General features: G+C 42.6%; 2 long non-coding RNA genes across 3 annotated transcripts in view; both read right to left on the bottom strand.

Annotated features, from left to right (window-relative positions):
• Window positions 1-1,484: 1,484 nt before the first annotated feature.
• LOC142088986 (uncharacterized) lies at window positions 1,485-6,585 on the bottom strand. Of its 2 annotated transcripts, none has more exons than XR_012676075.1 (3): window positions 5,921-6,585; window positions 5,173-5,340; window positions 1,485-2,149 (listed from the first exon to the last, which is right to left on the bottom strand). It is a non-coding gene; the product is annotated as an uncharacterized LOC142088986 (long non-coding RNA). The 2 variants fall into 2 exon arrangements; XR_012676076.1 differs by lacking the exon at window positions 1,485-2,149 and adding an exon at window positions 4,007-4,293.
• Window positions 6,586-10,881: 4,296 nt separating this feature from the next.
• LOC142089041 (uncharacterized) overlaps window positions 10,882-13,454 on the bottom strand; it is a 47,252-nt gene continuing 44,679 nt past the window's right edge. The window contains exon 5 of the long non-coding RNA XR_012676080.1: window positions 10,882-11,383. This is a non-coding gene — a long non-coding RNA (uncharacterized LOC142089041). The remainder of the gene's footprint in view (window positions 11,384-13,454) is intronic.

Genomic DNA, 13,454 nt, shown 5'->3' on the forward strand with positions numbered 1-13,454 from the left:
CGCGCGTGATGAATACAAGCACTCTGTCGGCTGACTCAGGTTTTCTAATCATTCAAAGGCAAGCAGTTAAGACTGATCTTTATGACTCTCCTAAGATACTTTTGCATTTACGTTCGTATTAAAAAACAACCAGTGGTGAAGTACCGTGCGTCACACCCGTGTGCTCCCGTCCCGTGCTGCAGTGGGCTGGCTGATGAATGGTCCTTGCAGAAACCATTAACATTTTTCCAGTGTGAGAATTTTGTCCATAACACCCTGAGATCTTTTATCTTATTAAAGACTGTTTTGTGAGATTGAAATACAGCATTTTTCCTGTATGACTGAGGTGAATGAAGTGCACTCGCATCCACGAGCCTATTGGCATGATATTGGAGAGCTCCTGGAACTGTGTGTGCTCCTTGTGCCGCCAGTGACAGAATCGCTGTGGAAATACCTCGTGGTATTAAAACCCAGAGCTATTCAAGCACTGTGACCTTTTTTCTTGAAAACCTCATTGCGTTAAGGTGGCACTAGTAAAACTGTAATATTTCAAAGACCCTGAAAATGGCTTGAAAGGACATTAAGGGAATATATTCAGGCTGTGCTTTGTCATTTCTCGCAGAGAGCTGAGAACGAGGCGGTGCTGCAGTACGTGACGCCAACCTGCTTCCAGCAGTCCGGATGAAATGGCCGTCCAGGCTCTCTGGGTAAACATTTTTAGCAAGAAGACATGTATGTGTCTGGGAACAGTGCGTCCCCAGGCAGCCGCAGGGCATCCTGATGCCACCGCTGTGGGACCGGTCCAGGGATAGCACAAAGGAAGTGTTCCCCCAGACGCTGCTGCAGGTCGGGTCAGCCTGACACTACCTTCTACCGTTTCCAACTGAGCGGCTGACAAGGCTGGCATGTGGAAATTTTTGCCTTTAGTTCAATGTAGTTCAGGTCAGAGATGAGAAAAAGTTGACACCCTGCGAGCTTTGCTGGGTGGCTGAGTGTCCATCCATGCATCGCCTCAGCCTTTTGGGTGCTACAGGCATCTCTGCCACCAGAAGGACAGAATTAGCCTGGAAAACAACTCTCTGTTCACCTCGAGAGGTGGTTTCTCCCACAGCTCCCAGCTGTCCAGTCTCCCTCAGCATGCAGGGACATGGTTGTTCACTGGGCAGGAGTCAAGCTGTGCTGGCCATGCTGCCCTGCATGGTGCCTGCAGCAGAGAGGACAAGTCACCTATCTCACCCAAACCCACTTGTGCCATGGACAGGAGCTGTAAGCAAGTTGAAATGGCCTCCAGAGGCTGCAGCAAGACCCTGCCAGCAGCTGGAGGAAAAGCTGGTGGCCTGATTGCACTCAGCAACTATAACCACAAACGTGTGGTGTCCTTGAAGGCTGGAGTGAAGCAACACCAATCTTGGAGCAAAGAGGCAGCCCTGATAAACTCTTTCCAGGCCTTCTTCTGTGCAATTCTGTGCAACAGGCTTAGGACCAAGTAAACTGTACGGCTTTGTGTTTGTAACCAAGAAAAGCCAGCATTGATCTTGTAATAGGCTGGGAGCTGCAAGGGACCCCCACATGGGCAGCTGGAAGCACCCTTCCTCTCCCCACTTTGAGTCCTTCTCTGTCCCACAGCCCCAGCCATGCCTGTACATGCCGGGCGATGCTCTGCACGGGCTTTGCCAAAGAAGAAGAGGAGGCTCACGGGGTGTCTTTGAGGATAAGATCAAAGCAGTGAGGAGCCGTACACTCTTTTGATTCCTTAATGGGCATTTTTTGTGCTCGCTCCCCTCCTGCCTGGCTGTCAGGCCATGGAGCACACACGCTGCAAAAGCATTCCCGGCTTCAGAGCCCCCCCCTTGGCAGCCCATTTTCTCTTTCTCCCACTGAGCTATTGCTCCTGGTAACAGAGGGACCATTACAGCTGCTCACCTGAGCCATCCTCAGGCAGCATCATACAACACTCTTGTTCATCCAAGATATGACAGGCAGGGTTGGGATGGGGGGACAGAGGGGACCCCCTCTGCAGTCCAGCCTCATACTGACCCTTCCCATCCTGATGCTTTGGAGAGCACAAATGGTCTTTCTTGTCTTAGAAACCTCTTGAAACGTGTAGAGGAACCCATCCTCCTTGTAACATGTAGAGGAACCATTCTTCCTTGTGTGGCAGCTCTTGAATCTGTCAGGGAAAAAGAAAAGACAGTTCCTATTCACTGGTCACCAGCCTCTTCTCTTTTGGGTGATTCGGGGGTAGGAGGGAGTATCTGATATTTAAGGTCCTTTTATGGGGATCATTTCCTTGACATACCATTGTGTGGGGAATTTCACTGGGGAAAAAATGACTTTAAAGGCAAACATACAAACAAAAAAACCATCTGATATTATAAACTGAAAATTCAGATCAGCTGGATATTTTGTCGAAAGAATTTTCTACTGGCAGTTGCATTTTAATTCTTTCTTTTTCTTTTTTGCTATAGAATTTGCAATGGGAAAAGTCCTACAAAATGAAAAGCATTGAAATGAAAGTTTCTGCATGTAATATAGTCAGAATTTTCAGATTTTTAATGCGGGAGTTGCCTTTTCAAAATATTGTAATTTCATTTTCAAATGTATTTCATTTTTTATGTATGATACATTCATATTATTTATTTACCTGTAAGTAATGATATACTACAAACTTATACTGGATTTTGATAAAGAAATACATCTAAAAAACCCGCTGATGTTTGAAAGTAAGAAAAAAAATCTGTTTTAAAGCATATTTTTGAAACAATTTAAAAATGTGAGGGTCCAGGTTTGAAATTCAAAGTCAGTTTGAATGACTAACTCAGTCCAACGTTTTCACAGCACAGCTTTCTTCCTTTCAGCAATGGGAACAGGCCCTACAGCTGACAGGAGAGGAAAGTAGAAAATTCTCCAAAGAATAACATTGTAATTCATCTGGAAATAAACGTTGAGGATCTGTGGCTGATTCCTATAATGGCAGTGCAAAAAAATAACAAAGATATAACTAGAAGATAAATAGAAGCAGTTAAAGTAATCGATTTGAATGTATCATGATGCTGTTAGTAAGTATTGATATCTGCCAAACAGCAAAATAAAAATTCCTACTATGACAAAATTGCAAATACCATAATATCACTGTATTTTCTGCCTCGTTTCTTGGAGGAAAAAAAATGTATAAACTTTAGAATTATAAAAAAACTTATAAATTCAGGATCTGTATAAAATTCTGATGAGCTGCAAATGTGAAGTGAAACAAATGTCCCTGATGATACCCAGCAGAAAGATAAGTGTGAGGAGTGATGACAGGTCCGCATAGGGCTGTGAGGGACGTCTGGACTTCACGGGTGGTTTAGGGGGAACTATGTGAGAAATGGCCAAAGTGCCCAGACAATTGAGGGGAGCACTGAGGGCTTCTTGGGCTTCGTGACCTTGCAAGGGCACAGCACCGAGCTGTCCGTATCAGTGATGCTACATAAGGCTGAGGTTACCTAGGGGACAGTGTTGGAAATACCAGATTTGGCTACAGGTGTAGCAGGACGGCGTCTAATGGGGAAAATATAATTTGGGGTCGTTTGGAAGGAAATTGGGATGGAAGAAAGGAGATGCAGGAGCAGTGAAAAGGAGAGTTAAGGAGCAGAAAGGGGGAAACAAGGTGTGCAAATCATAGGTTTGATGCAGTTTTCAGGTCCCTGCCAGGTACGGTCACTAATGAGGAGAACAAATACAGCTTGTGGTCGTGCCTACACCGTGTGTCACACCTGCTTCTGTGGTCATGAACCAGGGAAGGGGGCATGCTGCCCGGGGAGCAGCCGACTGGGGCATCCTGCGACCCTCATGCCCATGCCTTCTCCAGACCTGGTGGCATCGACATACCCACCACTGCTTCACGGTAGGTTATTTATATCTCCTTCCTGAAAAAGTCTTCATTGTAACTTTTGACTTGTTTTTTAAAGAATTGCCAGCTTGAGAGAAAAGAGAAAAAAGAAATGAAAATTCAGGATCTGTCTCATTCATATTTGCTTGCAAATAACAAGCACTGTGGAAACACTACCCAAGCAGCAGAGAGATTTATCTTCAAGCCTGTGAGCAGTTTAAGGTCATTTACTTAAAATTACATTCAAGAAACAACGGTGATGCTTCTGCATTACTCTCTCCCTTTAATGCCACTCTGCATTTAATCTGTCTTACTGTTCAATAGAAATAGCTTACTCCTACATCTGAGTAACTGATTGGGTTAGAGCCTGCATCTCAAACGCCGTCCCGTCACCAGCAATGAATGCCATTTTTAGATCTCTCATTCCAAAGAAAGGTCAGTCACTATTATAAACAATAGAAGGAGAAAATAGTCAGTCCAGTGTTCACTTTATCCTTTCTCCAGCTTTTAAAGGAGAAAAAACAATCATCAGTGTGCCTAGGTAATTTCTAATATTTTAATATAGTTACACAGAATCAACAGAATCTGGCAATAACGGTTTTTTCTCAAGATGTGATTATACATTTCTGACAACAGCACAGTAGTGTTGTGAAGGGATATCAGAAAAGAAATACAGCTAGTTGAAATCTTCTGAATTTCAAGTTCCTTATAACATTTTTCAGAAGAAAAAAAAAACTTTCTCTAGAAAATAAGAATAATAAAAAAACAAAAACTGAGCGTTAACACAAATCTACCAAGTATACTCAGCTTTGACTATATAGGGATTCATCTAGTTTATGAGGAAGGGTCCTTCAGGGTCAGCTATATTTAATTAGAAAAGTCAAACCCCCTCAGAAGGTGTGTCCCCAAGATCGGGACCAGTATTTTTAGTTCCTCACCTCTCCTCAGTGGCTCTCTAGGAAGCCTATGGGGACACAAGCCCTTCAGCCTAGCCAACTAAAGTATGTGGCCAAAGTGTGGCCACATGAACACCACCAATGGGTATTGGTGGAAATTCATCGTGGAAATTCACTGGCAAATGTACTTTAAGACGTCCAAGGTTTTCAGGCAGCTGCAGCTGAGCTCATGACTTGGCTGGTGGAAGATCTCCAGTACCTCCACAACCACTTGCTGTCCACTTTTATTGAAACCTTCCCAGTCAAGCTTACAAACTGACTGACTTTTCATTTGAGGTTTTAACATCTACTTTCTTTTTTTTTAACTTTCTGCCAGCATCCCCTAAGGTTTTGGAGGTCATGATCATGAAATTACCCAGCACTTACCTCCTTGCAGAAGAGACAACGTGCAGTTGCATGGCCACTGGCAATGAAACGTCAGTATGATTTATTGTCAGCTGGTTTTGTAGAGATTCTTGAGTGAAAGGGTGAGAGGAGGATTCGATGGAAATGCTCTGTCATTATGGTTTGGGCTGAGAGCGTATCGACGCAAGCCTTGTGAGACACAGAACAGAGCTCATTATTCATCACATAAAATATTCTGTATGAGAAATAATAATACAAGAAATAAAACCATCACAGCTGTATTTATGATGGTGGCATACACTTTTTGTTATCTAAACTAAAAATACCCATAAAGGAACTTCATAAACCTGAAGACAGAAGAAAAGCTCATTTGTCAGGCTTTGGGCCAAAAAAAAGGGGAAAAAATGAAAAGTTACAGACTAATCTGCCTGAAGTTTTGTATAAGATGATTTTGGTTTTGCATGATGAAATCAAATAAACACATTACATTGTTATCACTTGGGGCCTGAAATGCAGCGAATGTCCCTAGAGCTCCTTCGATGACACCTCCCATGGAGGAAACATCTTTCTCATGTCTCCAGCCCAGGTGAGGTAAATCAGCACTAAAAGAGATTCCTTTCTGGCATGTTGGATGTCACTTGAAAATACAGCCTGGATAACCAACCTTATTTTTTGTGAATGCTATTGAACACAGCAATTGAGGACATCTCCATGGGTAAACATCAGCTCTGCTGGACAGTGAGTAACCTTCACTGGGAAAATAGCTTACCTCATCACTTCAGTGTTTCATCACTTGTTAGTTAGGTGCTCTTTCCCCTTTGGTTCTTACACAGAGCTCAGCCAGTGCAGATGCAATTTCTTCATGTGCACTGTTCAAATAAATTACTCCTGAGAATGAAAACATGATTGTTGCAGGGAAATTTTGAGCGTTTGGGAGGATATTTAAATTCTGGTCAAGATCTGGCTCTTCTTAAGTATTTCCCCTCTTTTTTCTACAGCATGTTCAGACTATTGTCTTTATCCTTTCCCTTACATTTTTCACAAATCTGTTTTTTTTTATTTCTCTAGATATAAACAGCCACTCGACATATTAGACACCTTAGTGTGCCGTGAGTTGTGATTCTGGCTTTATTTGAAATACTGGTATATTCAATATGAAAAAACTATAGTTTCAGCTATCATTTAGTAAATAAAGTGTGTTAAGCAGGAAAGAACTAGAACTCAGACAGGATCCATTTCTACTTAAAACCACCTTTTGTCTGGAGCCCAGGTCAGCAGGTCACAGACAGCCGCAGGGTGTAGGCGTGACACCACCCGCTCTGTCCCAGGAAAACCTCACCTGCTAATGCTGAGCAATCTGGGCAGTGACTCGGTGGTAAATTATAGCAGAATTTAGCTCTGGATAGACTCTACAAAGCAAATTTATTCAAACCATTTCATATTGAAAAACCTGATTATCATTTACCATATGATGCCTTTCTATCACTTCAGCAGTATCAAAAGGCTTTATTGTAGATGAGATCAAATAAATATAGCAAAAACATGAAAAAAAAGCACAGTCATATCCTGACTGATAGCATGCTCCTACAGACTATTGCCACCAGTTGAGAGTACGTGCCAATATTTTTATGAACCATCATTACACAACATAACTGAGGCAGGCTGGAAGAAAACAGCAACCTAGAAGTGGTGTTTAAGAAAGCCCTGGGAAAGGAAAAGAACAGAAAAGGAGAGCTGCTGAGCTGAATCAGCATGTGGGCTGTAGCTGGAACAAAAGGATTCTTCAGTTCATGCCAAAAATACTCATCAGTGCTGCTGCTTTTTTAAGTTTAACATTCATAGGTGACTTTTCTTGTGAACAGACTCTGAACAGTCTTGTGGGAAGCTGCATGGGTTCAAGTATGGGTGGCTGTCAGAGTCCTCACTTTCTGCTCACTTCAGGGGTTTCCTTGGGAGAGGAGCTTGCTCCTCAGTGAGCAGGGCGGGGTGGTGCCCTCTGAGGCTCTGTCCTGCCTCAGGACCATCCTGGGGCTCTTCTCCGAGGGACTCCTTGCTTCTAAATATGGTCCAGCCCTTTATTCTTCCTCTCTCGTCTCCCTTCTCGGTGCTGGCAGGTCCTCAAAGACAGCTCAGCAAGTTCAGCATGTGCTGAAGATCCCAGTTGCAGTGGTATCTTCCATCTAGGTGGGGTACGACCACAGTCGTCTTGTGTTTTAGGTGACTCATTATGCAACATTAAATATGATTAAAATGACCAAAAAAATCACAAGTGACCAAAAGAATATTTTTCTTGTCACATAATTAGGCTGTAGGACTCATTATCACAGGGAGTCACTGAGCCCAGAAATTTCACAAGCTTCAGAAAGGACTGGGCATATGTATCACTAAAAAGGGAAAACTAAAATCATCAGACTGAAGAAATGTAAAGAATCTTCTCAAGCTTCAGGTTTAAATGAACATTTAAGAATTAGGGACTAGAAAGAGGTTTGCCATGGAGGCAAACATGACACCTACCTACCCCAGAAACCTCGGCAGGATGGTTGACTGCAGAGCTGAAGAAATGGGTCTGCTATCCAAACTGTGCTGCTGTCCTCTGCGAGCTTTATGTTTCATCTAGTAGAGAAGTTCCTGGTATTGGTAAACCAAGGGGAAAAATGAACAAAATGTGTGAAGTCTACATGTAAGGCTAATTATTTTTATGGTGTGGATAGGAAAACGTACATGTCTAAGTTCTCACAGAAGGCACCCACGTTTCCTATGGCCTTGGCCGGTCATTTAGCGAGGAAGCAGCCCCTGCTAATCCTCTTCTCCTGCCGCTGTGGGGTATCGACCTGGACAATATTTTTGCAGTTGTCAATGTAATGCGCAGCCAAACTTCCTTTGTGCCTCCAGTAGGCATCAAGTCATTGACGTACATCAAATCCCCATGCAGAACTAGCTGCTGTCCGCCGGCACGGCTCGCTGATTGTAAACAACAATTTTCTTCCTTGAGGAAATCACTGGGGAGAAATGATCCTCTTCTTAGATAATATATAGGTGACCCCATGCCACATTCGTTTGTGTTTTTCTTAGCTGTGGTAAGCAGACCTTAGTTATAAAGCTAAAGCTAAGCTCGCTTTTTTTCAGCACTTCAAAGATCACCAATAACAATCTTTTAGAACCTGAACATGTTTGATATCTTGCTAATCCTAAAGCAAATAGATCTAAGGAACCAGCAAGATGAACCATGCAAAAACCACAGTATATACACTTGCAAAAATCAAGATGTCCTTTTATTCTTCAGCTAGAAAACCAATTTTTGCATCTGAGCAAAGTAATAATAATAAAACAACAATTTTGGCCTCAAAATGTATTTGCTTTTAAAAAATGAAACCAGCTTTTTAGTTAAGTAACACTGTTCCCTGGGAACAGGCGCAATCCTTAGTGTTAAAATGACATTTACATGAAGTGTTTCCTCATTTAGGGGCATTTAATTACCTCATGAGTATGAAATATAAAAATTAATATACCCATACAGAAAAGTTGAGAGAAAATATTGTCCTTTACTCCATGGCTTTGCTGATTGTGGATCAGTAGCAAATTAGATTGGGCTCTAATTCTTCCCCAATGTGAAAAGGATTCAATCAGTTACACCATGAGATGATATTACTAATGCAATCATGGCTTAAAAGAAACCAGCCCTAAAGGAAGATGCCAAAATGAATTCTTCATGTAGTAACAAAGGAAGCCAGAAGACTCCTTCACAACGAGTCATGTCTGCATTAAATACAAGCCTGATGTTTCATAAGCTTCTAAATAAGTATGCTGTAGATATTACAGTTTCTATTTGTATATCTAACACTTGCTAAAGGCTCCAAAGGCATTCAGAGCATCATAAAAGGAATGTATTAGATTTGGTATGACACCAAGTTATAAATATAAACTGGGAAAGTATAAAATAATAAATTATTTCATAATATATCCGCCGCTCAGGCATTTAGGTACTTTTCTATCTTAATTAAGGGGCAACAAATTGTAAAATCTTCAAGGAAACATATAAGGTATCCTAATCAAAGCAAAAAATTAATGTATGGAACACATTACTGCATGGTAACTAATGACCCTTTCAGAAGAAAACACTGAAAGGGTCTGAAAAAAACAATTTAGGTTTTCTGTCCCTCCCTCTCCCCTGGAAAATGTCGGTTTTTTGAACCCAGTCCCACTTCCAAAGGTGCAGGAGGGTAGCACATCCCCCAGCAACACCAGCTCTCAGACTGGTACAAATCCTGCCAGAGCCCCCTTTTGCCACTGCAGCGCAGTCCAGATCTAATCAATTTGCAAAGGCTGTAATGAAGCCATTACAGAAATAATAGGCAGCTGCGGAAGAGAGGCTGCGAGGGCTGCGGAGAGGACGACCGTCCATCCTCCCGGCCCCAGGCAGACCTGGGCTCCCCGGGTCCAGGGAGCCTTGGAAATGACAGGGACACGTGCTTGCCTTAGCCCGTGTATACGACACTGTACCGGGTTTTAAACTGCAAGATCATGATTTATAGGCAAGGTGGTTTAGGTCATAGTAGAGGTTTCTAAAGTGTATTTGTAGTCATTTATTTTCCTCCTGCTCAGTTATGTTGAGCTGGGCTCAAAGCATTAATGGAGCAGGATTTTTATCATCAAAAGGTATGAAAATTCATATCAATAGGACTGTCTGAGCCACATTTACTCTTTAAATATAAGAGGAATAATGCATTGTTGCATAATAATAAAGCAGTAACAACCATGATGGTGTATAAGCATTTTCCAGGCATTCATTTAGGATGCCATGCACGAACTCTCAGCAGCTGCCAGATAATGTTGTGTTACATGAGCTCATGAGCCTGGGAGTCCGCGGCCTCCTGCTCCCAGTCGGCATTTCAGAACAAGGAAGATGTTTGCTGTTTTATTATGAAATTGCTTATGATTAGATTACAAAAATAACGAATTGTTTATAATCCTGGTCATGAAGCCTTTGAAACCAATGGCAAAGCTTCTGCTGACTTTAGCTGAAAAAACTCCAGGTTTTGAGACATCGTTGTGTGCTCTGCAGAGCACAGGCTAAAAATATGTATGAAAGGATTATGAAGTATTTGTGTTTAATTTTAAAATGTGTGGAAAATCACCTTAAAGCAAAGAGTCAGCAAAATGTATATGTACCACCTGACTGTTCAAAAATGAAGGTTAACTTACATTTAGGAGGTGTTTATAATCTAAGGCTCCATAGAGGCACAAATTCCTCCACTGTTATGGTTATGGTTCCTTTGTCGGTTCCTTTTCTTGTTTATTCAGGATTTGAAACAGATATCCAAGAGCATTTTTTCCCATTTGTGACTCAACTCTTGTTCATACACAAAATATACAGATATGATTTTTAAAATCTATTTATTAGCTATATTTAACAAACACCAGCTGATCTACATATTTTGAACTGAGTCTGACCTGTTACCTCTGAAAGATATGGGAAGCTTTCCCCTGCCTTCAGTCAATTCCAGGCACCTATCATTTTGTGTTCTGTATTAATTCTTCTGTGATAGGATGGGTCCCCATTTGGGGTAGCTAAAGGTGATATATTTGTTAATATCACTTCTTTGAAATAAAATATGATTTCTTTTTCCTCTTAAATTTATAAAAATTTAAAATGGCAAAGCTTCTAACTTGCTTTGCCTGCTGAGCCACTGAAAGAGATTAGAGAATAAATATATATGACATCCACATTATTATCAAATACATTCATTAACAGCAATGCTATCACAGTGAATACCCAATGAATTAACAGTGACAGGGCAATAAATTAAAGTGTTTATACATTTCTTTCTCACAGCTTACAAACTCAAGAATTATTCCTGACCTTTGGTGTAAAACTTGATGAATACTGGTAAATCAAACACGATACTGTTAGTATTCAGTGCCACAGCTGAGACCTTTTCACCCTGGAGATGTAAGAGATAATTTTCTAAGAATTCCCTTGTGGATTAACATTAATTATCATCCATACTCCATGAAAGATTAACGTCCGTAGGAAATAAGCTAATTCCCATTCCAGATACTTCTCAGTTTATTCTTGCCATCTCTGGGATGATGCGTTTACATGATATAAGTTGTCTGTTTAGAAACTCACCACTTTCTCCTTGTTCTTGGGCAATCCTAGCAAGGGTCTGCCACCAAACCTCTCCTCTGGGCTCTTTGGGTTCTCAGGTGGGCTCCAAAGGGCTGAAGACACCTGAAGGAGGGATTTAGAGGTGAAATAGGGATCAGTTTCCGGCTTTTATACATTTTGTGTATCTAATCTTGTAGAGGAAAAGAAATTGTGTATACCAGACAGGTTGCAGGCTTGGTCCTTTTCATTTTGTTAGTTGAACTTACTGTCTCACTCTGGGTCAGTAAGGAATTATTTTTCCAAAGGCGCAGATCTCAGCCTTTTTCTGATAGAAAATCCTGAAACAGAGGTGCTAACCCCTATTTAACAGTTTTGATATTCTGAAAATAGGCTTGCTTCACTTCATTAGCTGCCACGTATCTTGAAAGAAGTCTATAGACAGAGCAAAAAGTAGAGCTTGGGCTGATTAAGTTTTCCAATTTTTGGACAAACAACAAGTGACAACTCTTGGCTCATAAGAGATAACCATGTGACCAACAGTGAAATATATAGGTGTGGGAGTCATTTCAGGTCAGATGTATGCTAATGAGAGGGAAGAAATTGCGCCATTTCTTCCATGTCAGGCCAATGCAATGGTTCTATAACAAACACACACGTGCAAAACCATCACGACACGATGGCCATTATTCCCCTACAAGATCAAAAACCATCTTCAGAATAATATCCAGCTGCCTAACTAGGAATGAAAAACTGATCCCAAATTATATATACGTGCCTTGCACACTTATTTGCATATAAGCCTAATGCTGCCACCACCTATGTGCAAAGTACTGCAAGAAGCATCAGCAACACCTCCAGCAGCAGCAGCTGTGGGCTGCTTGAGCGCAGGAACACTGTGGGAGAGGGAGGACCCAGCTCACCCATCTTATTCAGCTGTTAGGTCTGTAGTATAAGGTGACTATTTAGGGGAATTGTTATTTATTTTTCCCATCTTCTTGTCTTTGAGTTTGTTATGATCAGGCTAAAACATAAACCCCTCTCTCTAATCCCAAACAGCCTGCAAAAGCCCTAGCTGCCGTCCACCTGGTCATGGAAGGAAAACCTGATGGTGGTCAGGGACGTTCCTGGTGACATTTATTCTTTTATCTTTATTCTAGTGGTGTTGAACAGTCACACCTCAAGTGAGGTGTTTCCAGGAGGGGGGCACAGGGGAGGGAACGCACAGCAAAGCCCAGGACTTTACACCCAGCCCCCTGCAGAGGTGAGCTCTGCTGCTTGACAAGCGACCAGCCCGATGACAGGGGCTTTCAGTGCTGCCCTCGAGGTTTGAGCCGGGCAACAAAACAAGGTCACCCCAAAGCTCGTCTCACACGCTGCTTCCAGCAGCGGCAGGCGGCAGGCCCGGGCAGCACAGCTGCGGGAGACCTTCCTCTGCTCCGCGCTTCTGTGCTCTTGTTCTCATGCCATCCCACCGTGCTGGAGGGCAACCGGACCTCAGCTGTGCCCAGGTAACTCAGTCAAGTGGCAAAACCCCACCGCAGCATGCAGGCAATGCGTGGGACGGGTAATATAGTGCCCCTCCCCCGTGCTGTTTTGTCCCTTACCCCTCTCGGCTGTTCAGGCATTTGGGCTCTCTCTATAATAGCAGGACATAAACCTCACCATGATCTGTGTGCTGACACACGTGTGTGCTATGGCACACGGCAGCACTAGGGACACAAATGGAAAAGGGCAGCGATCCCCACATCCTGAGGCTCAAGCCTTTGCCATTTGTAACTGCTACGAAGCGGAGTGTGCACAGGTAGCACAGGGCAGTGGGGAAAGGCAGTGAGGTTTTATTGCTGCGTAATACCCAGCCCACTGAGCCCTGGTTTCTCCATAGAAATCAGCTCTGAAAGAACCCATCTCTTAAATATGTGAAAAACGTGAATTTTCCTGCTAGTTAGCTGATTTTTATCTTTCTTTACATAAATGTTTATAACTGCTTAGACCCTTCAGACTGTATGTGCTGGGCTGTGAGTCTCTGTGCTGCTACAGGTACATTTGCTGGCCACCGCAATGTCCTGGGGAAGCTTCTGGGCAGGGCAGCTTTGCCTCTTCAACACACTTTTGGGGTGGAGGGTGAGTACAGACAACAGGACTTCTGAAGTGAGGGCACCTCTCTCCTCAGAGGAGAGAATTTGTTAAGCTCTGA

The sequence above is a fragment of the Calonectris borealis genome, chromosome 16, assembly GCF_964195595.1.
Source record: "Calonectris borealis chromosome 16, bCalBor7.hap1.2, whole genome shotgun sequence".
Lineage (NCBI taxonomy): Eukaryota > Metazoa > Chordata > Aves > Procellariiformes > Procellariidae > Calonectris > Calonectris borealis.